This window comes from Cucumis melo, chromosome 3 (assembly GCF_025177605.1).
Source record: "Cucumis melo cultivar AY chromosome 3, USDA_Cmelo_AY_1.0, whole genome shotgun sequence".
Classification (NCBI taxonomy): domain Eukaryota; kingdom Viridiplantae; phylum Streptophyta; class Magnoliopsida; order Cucurbitales; family Cucurbitaceae; genus Cucumis; species Cucumis melo.
The window spans coordinates 24256258-24266653 of record NC_066859.1 but is presented as its reverse complement, the minus strand read 5'-3'; positions in this window follow the sequence as shown (position 1 = coordinate 24266653).

The window sequence follows — 10396 nt, the reverse complement described above, 5'->3', positions numbered from 1 at the left end:
GAACTACTTCCGGATAAAGTCTGATTCAAGTGATCGTACGCACTATAATTCAACTTCTCATTTCTTAGTTTGCCTCTTTCTTTTCATTTGCCCTCTGATTTCATGACATCTCCTCATTTCGATTCGTCCTACCGAATTATGCTAAGAAGAAGCTGATCTCATTATTAATATTAAGAAACTAACTTCATAAATAAAGAACTAATTTCTTCACATAACTCAAAGAATTTCCACATGGCTTTCTGTTTTTTAGAGGTCCGGTCTTTCGTCCATTTGTGCTCCTCTAAAGTCGCTTGGCTTTGCCCCTTGCCTCCGATTGTCCACTAAAAGCCTTAGAAGGAGTCGTAGTTAGGACTCTGAAGACCGAAGGACTCTGAAAGCCAACTGGTAAAGCTTCTAGCCAAGAAGACAATCAGACGATATGGAATCGTCTTCCGAATCTAGTAATATGGAAGTGGTACCTACGACAAAGAATTTGATAGTTTCTTCTTTCATTCTCTAGGTTTAGCGGGCTCATTCTGCTTGCTTTTATTAACAACACATATACAGGGGAAAGCCTATAAGAAGAAGACAAGTCCGCAATAGTTTGATTTGAGTCCCTCCGCTTCGCACCTTCAGAGGCATAGTGCTTTCTTTTCTCATCAAGTGAATTTTCTTCGTGTTTTTTTAGTCTAGCCTACTGTATAGAAAAGAATGCATTGGATGGATGCCCAGAGATTAAGAAGAAGGACGCTTTCAGAGGCGAAAGGCCATGGGGAGATCTCGTCTGTGATCCATGGATCTACGATCGGGAAACCGTATCCAAGCTCCGTGGCTAGTCTGCGCTCTTTGAACTTTTCAAACTTAGCGAACTGAAACATCTTAGTAGCTAAAGGAAGGGAAATCAACTGAGACCCCGTTAGTAGCAGCAAGCGAGAGTGGATTAGGGGTTTTTAGAAAAAGAAAGACGAGGCTTTGTTCATTGACTGAAGTCGATCTTCTTCGAACCGCTCTGTGGGGTCGAGCGAGTTCCTCAGCAAAGTGTGAACGTGAACTTCTTTTTCTTTTTCGCCAGGTTTCATTCGATTTGTTGTGGATTGGATGATGGAAAAACCAGCAAGCCGCTTGACCTTTCATACGAGGTCAAGGGTCAAAGAATTTGAGTTGTGAAAAGGTTGGAAGGTTTGGCCAAATAAGGTGATAGCCCTATAGATTCGTTTCAATGGTTCGATCCTTTCCAGTTAAACACGGCATGTTCCAATTCTAATCACTTTTACGTGAGAAAGGGGGACCACCCTCTAAGCCTAATTATTCCTCAATGACTGATAGCGTACAAGTACCGTGAGGGAAAGGTGAAAAGAACCCTATTTAGGGAGTGCAATAAAGAACCTGAGATCTGATGCTTTCAATCAGTCGAAGGAGCGGCAAGCCTTGACTTGAGATTCTCTTAGTCAAGCTATCTCACTCTAACGGTACCTTTTGCTTGACGGGTCAGTGAGAAAATGGGAACTACAGCTTAAGCCATTAGGTGTAGGCACTTCTCAGAGGTGGAAGATTCTCGTTCTTCCTATTTGACCCGAAACCGATCGTTCTAGCCATGAGCAGGTTGAAGAGAGCTCTAACAGCCCTTGGTGGATCGAACCCACGTATGTGGCAAAATACATGGATGACTTGTGGCTAGGGGTGAAAGGCCAACCAAGATCGGATATAGTTGGTTTCCTGTGAAATCTATTTCAGTAGAGTGTATGATGTCGATGGCCCGAGGTAGAGCACTCAATAAGCTAGGGTGGCCCCATTTTCGCCTTACCAACCCCAGAAAAATTCCGAATATAGGCCTAGATCGTTTGTACAAACAGACTTTTGGGGTGCTAAGATCCAAAGTCCAGAGGGAAACAGCCCAGATCGTACGCAAAGGTCCCTAAGCAATCACTTAGTGGAAAAGGAAGTTCTCGAGCGATGTCAACCAGGAGGTGGGCTTGGAAGCAGCCATCCTTTAAATAAAGCGTAATAGCTCACTGGTCTAGTTCCAAGGCACCAAAAATGTCTCAAGGCTCAAGTGAATCACCGAAGCGATGAGACCTTGAAAGCAACTTTTTCAAGTGTCAGTAGCGGGACGTTCTATCAATCGGGGAAGGTTTTTGGTGACAAGACCTGGAGATATCAAAAGTGAGAATGCTGACATGAGTAACGAGAAATCCTGTGAAAAACACGATCGCCTGCCAGTGGCAGACTTTCCGCGTTCAGTCAATCTACACAAAGTGAATCGGTCCCTAAGGAACCCCCGAAAGGGCTGTCGTCTGATGGGTACACGAAAGTGACGAAGTAGCTTTGACTACAGAACCATGCCTGTTTGTTGGAGCGAATAGGATGATCGGGTCGAGGGCTCCCCCTTTTCCCCTCACTCTCCTTTCCTGCTCCGTGGGATTCACCTTGAGTCATCAAAGCCTTTCTGACTCGGCCTGGTAGGTCGCCCTACACAACTAGCCGACCGAAAGGCAAAACTATCGTCTCCTTTTGGCGACCGCTACGTGGGGGGCGAACACCTTTTTTTGTTAATTGAGATTCAGACTGATTCAATTCAGGGTACCACTGCAGGTTCTGGCACCGGTCAGGGATTCTACTTCCACTACATCAAATACTACAGCACCTAAAGGTAAGTGCTGGCTGAATCTGCTTCAGTCTCTTAAGCTAGAGAGGAGAATTAGGATATCACAGAGGATTCCCAAAGCCTGAGTGAGAATGGACTATCTTGAACCAGAAGATTCAGCGACTCGTCAAGGGAAGATAGGATTCAGAGTTACTACGCTGTCAGCGGATTATAGCACAGCCGATTCCTACTCTAACATTTTGGAAGTCGAAGGGCATAGATTCACCAACTAAAGCAAGCCAGGAAACCTTTTTCTCAGCCTTTTCCCTTTCCCTCATGGAAGACTGAACTTAGTCAAATTCAAGTCTTAATTAAGTAGAGAGAGTCTACTCTAGCAAGTCCCGGCTGAGACAGGCCAGAAAGTGAATAAGATCATCCAAACAGAAGAGGTAGTAAATACCTCACCACTGATCCTGGCAGAAAGAGATTCTTTGACCCATCTCTACATAGTAACCGCAGTCGTACTCCCGCACCTCTCTCTTATATTAGAAGAATGGTTGCAAGGAAAGACCGTGGATAGCTTTTTTTTCCAAATGAGTGAAGGAGAGAGCTGCTCAGTTCTTCCATTTATTCATCAAGTTTGAGTATTCTTTTGGAAGAGGATTTCGCATTTGAAAATACATGCTAATTTCTCATTTCCATTTTTCTCGGAATAGAAAGAATATGGAATGAACGCTTTGCTTTCGCCACTAGGGAGTCAGAAGAGGAAAGAACCATACATAGAGGGAACCTCCCTAAATATGAGCTTTTCTCCCTGCTAAAGCCGAAAACCGAACAACTCCGCGGAAGGAACCATACCAAAAGGAAATCTCAAAAGCCAAATCTCAAGCCAGGCATCCAAGTCTTCTCCCTCCGATAGAGATACGAAGACAGTTAAAAAAGGTGTTGGGCTATTTCCTGGATAAAGAAGGAAAAGGGAAAGCCGATATCGAGCCAGTATTAGTGCCTCTCTGCCTATCTTCCTCGATCCCTCTAGGGAGTCAGAAGAGGAAAGAACCTATTCGTCGCCAAAGCTACTTATGAGCCGTCCTTCGGTGTTTATGATGATGAAGACTATTACAAAGAAGTCAATGAACAAGGAAGAGAAGAAGAAGCGACTATATATAAGAGACCTACGGCAAGGAATGAACGAGTCAAAAGGACTCCTACGGATCGATTTGCGCTCCCCCACTCCCCCACTCCTACAGAGTAGTCTTATTCCTTGCTTTAGGTCAAGCGGAGCTTCGCATACGTCCTTCGTCCTCTTTCCGCTCCCGCTAAGTTCTACGAAGTCCTTTATTTTTCTCTTATATAAACCAATGAAGCTTGGCTTCGCATACGTCCATCAACTCCTTACGGAGCCTTTTCGCGTAGAAGGAGTTGTCTTTCTTCTTTGTCTCTTCTTAGTAGGTCTTCTTCTCTTCAAAGTAATAGTAAAATAAATCATCAAAACCTTGAATTTGATTTTTCATTTCTGTTTTCTCTCTTTTCTTGTTTCATTCTTTCCTTAACACATTCATTTCGTAGAAAGCCCAGTCACGAAAGAAAAAAGACAGGCGATGTTACGATCCGAGCTTACTGATTCAACGAAAGCTTCTCCAGCCATAAGAACCAAAACGGATGCTGGAACAACTAAGTATACGGACTCCACTTCCCTATCCGATCAACTTCAATCGACAGCAATTCTTCAGGGATTCGACGTTTGAGCTATCTCTGACCTTTTCAGGCCAATAAGTCGTATTCGTCCCTGCGGTCAAGTAGCTTCTAACCTCTCCGGCTCGAGCTCCTTCTTGTAATAGAACTTCTACTAATTGAAGTGAGTCTGAACGTCTTTCATTTGCTTTAAGCCTCTTTCCTTCGCAAATTTTTTGCCCCTACTCCACCTCTTGACTTGTTTATATCCAGTCCTTATCAATGAGACCACTAAAAACTCGAAATTTCATTATTTTTCTTGAGATATAATGTCCACTTAAACTGACTGAACTTTCTTTTAAGGATAGGCTTTCTTCTTTCTGGGAGTCTCCTAAAGGAGGTAAATCAAAAAAGAGGCATTCATCGACAGCAGTCATAGGGGAAAGGCTTTTTTGCGAAAATTCTTGGAAGTCAAGCCTATGGTCTCGAACGAGAACCCTATTCATCCCACTCCCCTTCCAAGGAACGAGGGTACCTAGTTGGCAAAATGAAGTAAGCTCTCCTCGTGGTGGCATGAATCAGAGGAAGTGGCTCTCGCTGTGGCAGAACTTGCGGAAGTGAAAGCAGTTTTGGAGTCAATCAATAGTGAAAGCAGGCAATCTTGACGATCTAACGATACGATCGATCTACTGACCAACTAAGCAAGATTGATCATTACGCAAAAATCAGGCTACTTCAACAAAAACATAAAAGAATCATTTTCCGAAAGAGCTTCAAGAAAGGTAGGCAGAAAGGCTAAGACCTTGAGTCCGTGGCTTAGCTCTTTCTCTTTCACATGTCTTCTTCGTATTTCGATCTTCTTCCACGAATTTAGAAAAGGGATCTTTCATGAGATCTTTTCCTAGTTTACTCGGTCTAAAGCAGATCATAGGGTTAGGAATGGAAGAGCTTGACCAATATAGAGAAGGTCTTTAGGGTCCCCTTGCTGCTGAAGCAGAAAGGCTAAGATCTTGAGTCTGAGTAGGCTTCTTTCGTTCTTTCTGCTGAGTTAGGAGAGTTGGGGAGGTAACTTCATGAGAGTAAGACTAGCCTCTAGGAAGAACTCTTAAGTAGGGCGCTCAAGAGGAAAGCAGATTGAGTAGGTTTTGGAGCGTAGTCATTCGACCTAGTCTACGAGGAAGCAGAACTGAAGACTTCCACAACCTCGTTATCCCGTAACTATAGAAGTCCACAAAGGTAACTGAACTTCAAGAGACTGAGTCACTGATCCCTTGCCGAAGAAAGAAGAGAAGGAGCTCGAGGAGAGGATAAAGGAGCGTCAGAAACAAAGCCTACGGGCAATCAATGAACATCCATAAATCAACAGATCGGAATACAAAAAGAGAGAATGAAACTTCATGGCAGGAGGAGCTCTTGTTGAACCCTTGGAGCCCACGTAGCGGTTGAGTCTGAGTCAGTTTCAGAAGCTAATAGGCTTGAGTAAGTAGAAGTAGTCTATCCTGGAAAGGCTATCATATACTTAGTTCACGAGGGAAGAACCAGCCTCAAGCTTCTTAATTGAGCCTACAAGCGCTATCTTTCTCTTTCATTCCTTTCCTTTGACTAAGTTGGCAGCATAAGATCATTCATCAGAGTTCCAGTTCGTATGAGAAGGATAGGTTGCTAGGTAGGTATTAAGCTACTTTCCTAATATTGAGAGAAAGATGCTCCATAAGGAGTTAAATCACTCATCTTATCTTCTTACAGGAAGATCAGCCACTAAAAAAAAAGGAAGAAAGCCTAAAGAAGTTCGTATGTCCTTATCAATGAGACGCTCAAAGAATTTGAGAAGCGACTAAAAGTTTGCCTTTGAATGTCTCATCCATGGAACTCAAACTGAAGGTCCGACTATCTATTAGTGGAATTAACAAGTCCTTCGGTCTTGAAACTCCTAACAAATGGGGGATGAAAGTAGAAATAGGCTCGAGCTAAATAAAGCGATCGATAACTATTATCAAAGGAAAGAAGTTAGATCTTGAGTCAAGCTACCACTATAACTGTTGAAGAAGCAAATTCATCAATCTCGACTCGATCCGTTGGAAGCATAACTCTTTCACAAGTCACTCCACATACGAGAAAAAGGTCACTTCAATAGATTAACGGTGTCTTGACCTCCACCCACCCTTTTAGCAGGGTCAGAAAGTAGCTCTTATCTACTGTATTAGGTTCTGCAAACTAGCTCTGACCTCCATCTCATCAATCAGTCCCTAAAGCATGAGCAGTGGATGTTGTCTAACCTCAAGCAGACTCTACCTAAACTTTCGAACACTTCCTTCTTCTGAAAGAGCTAATTATTCCTCTGTAGTAGGTCAACTTACTTCATCCCTCTTCTTGCAAGCTACCGCTATTGAGAATACCTCATCTACACACTGAGAGATGTTCTTGTCCATAAAGAAACTTCAGGATTTAGTGGTAAAGGAAGATAGGCTTTCTTCTAATAGTAGAATAAGAGGATATTTTCAAACAAGACTACTCAGAACCTACTAAAGCCCCCTATCTTTATGGCGAATGAAATTTCATCAATTCATAAGATAGGCTTGAATCTAACAAAAAGATTATTATCACTGGAAGGTTCAAGAAAAAAGCTCAAAGAATTTGAGATGCCGCTCCGTCTTTCACGTAGTCAGCTTGGGGAGAAAGAAAGTCTATCCTCCAGAGGGAAGGCAAGGAACCTACCAAAAGGAATTCAGCCTAGCGAGCAAGCCCTTGTTCATTGAGGTAGAAGTTTGAGTGGTTCGAAGTCCATCCTCAGTCGTCTGAAATCCATATGAACCTGTGGATCAAAATGAAGAAAAGAACATTTGCACTCCTTTGAATTGAATTTGAAGGATAAGTCCTTTCGCTTTCATTCCACAAATTCTTTAGGCCTCGCTCTCCTTTCAATCGCCTCTCCTTTGCTAGTTCTTTGCTCCTATTTAGCCTTGCTTTTGATAAAAGCTTTTTTTTTCTTGTTAGTGAAGAGAGTCCTTCGTAAATTCATCTAGTGATTTTCTTTTTTCGATCATTCTTTTCTTTTCTTTGGTGTAATTGGACGTTCATGAGAAGATTATGTCAGTGATCCACATATTCAGTAGAAGCACTCCACCACCCCTTGTTCATTGAGGCGGGAGAAAAGGGCACCTTTATTAGATGCGCCTCATCCGTACGCAGGGGGAGTCATCAATCTCTCTCACAAAGGCAAGCTAAGGATGAACATCAGGCTGAACATAAGCATTAACATGATATAATGTCCCACCAATTCGTCTCTGAAAGACTCCACTCAATGCCAAATTGTTCTTGGATGCAAACCAGGGTAGACGGTTTGGACGGCAGAGCTTAGACCACGACCTGAGTACAAGGATACTGCATTCCACAACCTGAGGGCAGTGGTCTAGCTCGTCATCAACTCGGCTTAGCGTCATAGCCATTCTCTTCAATACTCGAAAACTCTTATGAAAGAGAATTCTTCTAGGCCGGCCAAGCAGGTCTTATCTTTGAGTAAAGAAAAAGCCAATAGGTCATGTGCGGGCGCGTCCGTCGAATCAGTCTTGACGCTTGGAATCCTTCTACTTCTCTCCTTCGAGATAGAGAAGATCATTATCTATTATATATATATATATATATATAAGTGAATATACTATATAAGCTTTTCAGAAAAGAAAGAACTTCTGCTACGAAAACGGCAGCTCGAGCAGACTCAGTCTAGCGATCTGATAACCTCGATCTCTGGGCTTTAAAAACAGTCTACCGATTGATGCCCGTTTACAATGATGTCCCTAGTCGCGATCTTTCGGTTTCGGGCATACACCATTTTGTTTTCATCAATCAATATATGATAAAAGCAAACCTTCCCTCGCTGGTTGGAGCGTAGCGACTGAATCTACTGCTTGGAAAGATAGAGCTACCCCGAAAAGGTTGTTCCCCTTGGAGCGTCCCGAAAAGGTAGTTCCCCTTAGAGCGTAGCGACTTCAATAGTAGTTCCCCTTCCTTCTTACTTGTGTTTCTGGTGAAGGTGCAAAGAATTTGTATACCCGGATTGGGTTGTGATATGGCTTTCATCCTACTGACTATCCACTGAACCTCTCCTTGATCATAATAGAAAAGAAAGAAGAAAAGAATAGAAGAAGCATTCCTTCAAGAACAAAAAGAAATAAACAAGGGCTCGACTGAAAGAAGAGAAAGCCTTATCTGACTTGCTCCAAACACGGGTGGAACTACCGCTACGTGAGGGACGAGGCTCGGATTTCAGAAGATAAGGCGCTATATCTTCATGCCTTTCAGAGCTAAGCTTGGGACCACTCCGTGGGGACACTTCAATCCTCACCTTGAGAAAAAGGGCTACATACGGGGTAGTTCTCCCAGAGGTAGTGCCAGTCTGAGTTCTTCTTCTTTGAGTTCTTCCTGAAGAGAATGTGAGATCATTCGGTCTTGTAGATGAGGCGGTAGAATACGTAATAGTTGAAAGAAGCCCCTTATCATTCATTCACTCATTAAGTGAGTTATTCATTCACATTCTCCAAACTCAGTCTTAACAAGTACACAGTTTCTCGCCAACAAGCAGACGAACAAGGTGGCTCTGAGTTACGAAGCCAGATCCATTGAGGCGGTTTAATCGAAGAAATCGTAAGCTTGGACACATAGTGCATAGCCTTGAGACGAATCTGTTTCGAGTTTACTCATCTGAGGAAGAACAAAGAAAGCAAAGCAATTACCTACGGGCCCGGCTAAAGAGGCAGGTTAATAAGGGTTAAACTGTTGGACCACTTTCCTAAAGTTGGAATCTCATATTCGTTCGGAAAAGAAAGAAGAAGTTCAAGAAGAGAAAGAAGAAAGAAGACAAGACAAAATAAACTACGAAAGCCTAGGCTCCGTAGGAGTTGAGAGAAGCTTTCTTTTCTTGTTAGTAGGTTCCCAGTCCCGGTCCGTGGTAGCTTAATTAGTCATTGATCTCTTTTCAAGGGATTCCACCTTCAACCCTTCCCAGTCAAATACCGCCATAAGAAAGGGTTTAGGTCTTTCTCAAAGCGCGTAGTGCATTTCCCTGCCAAATGCTTTAACCTTCCAAGAAATAGGATAGAGGATTCGATAAAGGAATGAACCCCCCATTGACTCAAACTAGGGTCAGACACCCGTGGTGGTTGTGGTTGAGGAAGAAATGATAAACCGATAGGGAAGAGGAATTGACTTGCTCAACCTTTTGGATGAGGAATGAACTCTATGTTCAGGAAGTTGACAGGAAAGATGCGCCCATGATAGCAATCCTTGGTTCTTTCCCTTTCCGCTTTAGTTCCAGTTGCTCTCACTTTTGTAGTTGACAGAGTTTAGAAAGAGGTTAGAAATTGGAGGTTTCACGGTAGAAAGAAGAGGGATGGATACAATCCAAGGATACCGAGTCAAAAGACATGACCTCACTCATTCATTCACGATTCGATCTCAGACCTTAAAAAAGAGAAAGATTGACCATCAACTTCTTCCACTCCTTTGATCGAGAATATCGATCGATGTAAACTCCTTCGTCCTGTTCGAACGTCTTTCATTTCGAACTAGCCCTTGATAGAGCACTGACTCCCCACTGAAGACTTGGCTTTTCTACTGCTACGTGTGCCAATGAGAGGTTAATATGGTAGATTTCAGAGGACTGAGGGCTCAAAATGAAAGACGTTCGGACGTCTCCACTGAAAGGAGAGACGTCTCGCTCTTGAACTATTCTCAAGAGAATGATCTTCTTTTTCTTATGAGACAGCTTACTCGTTTTATAAGATTCATGATTCATAGTGTTTTTTTCCTCTTGATGTTATGAACTTTTTAGCTTCGGGCTTAAAGAAAGAAAGTATTTTGCGAGCCTATCAATACCAAAAAGAATAAGGAGACCCGACCAACCCGATTCATGGTAGCTTAATTAGTCGAGTTCTATAGCTTTCCCTTGATTCTCGTTCTCGACCCCTGACTTATTTCGCAACGGATACTTCTGACTCAGATGAACTATGACTCTGACTCAAGAAGAGAAAGACCCCTGACGGTCGAGCGCATATCAAATGATAAGAAGATCGATCGGAAAGATCTCAAACTTTCTCCTATCCCGATTTGTTAACTCAGTTTAGACATTCCAGGATGATCTCTTCTTTAACCTATCCGCTTTCCAGT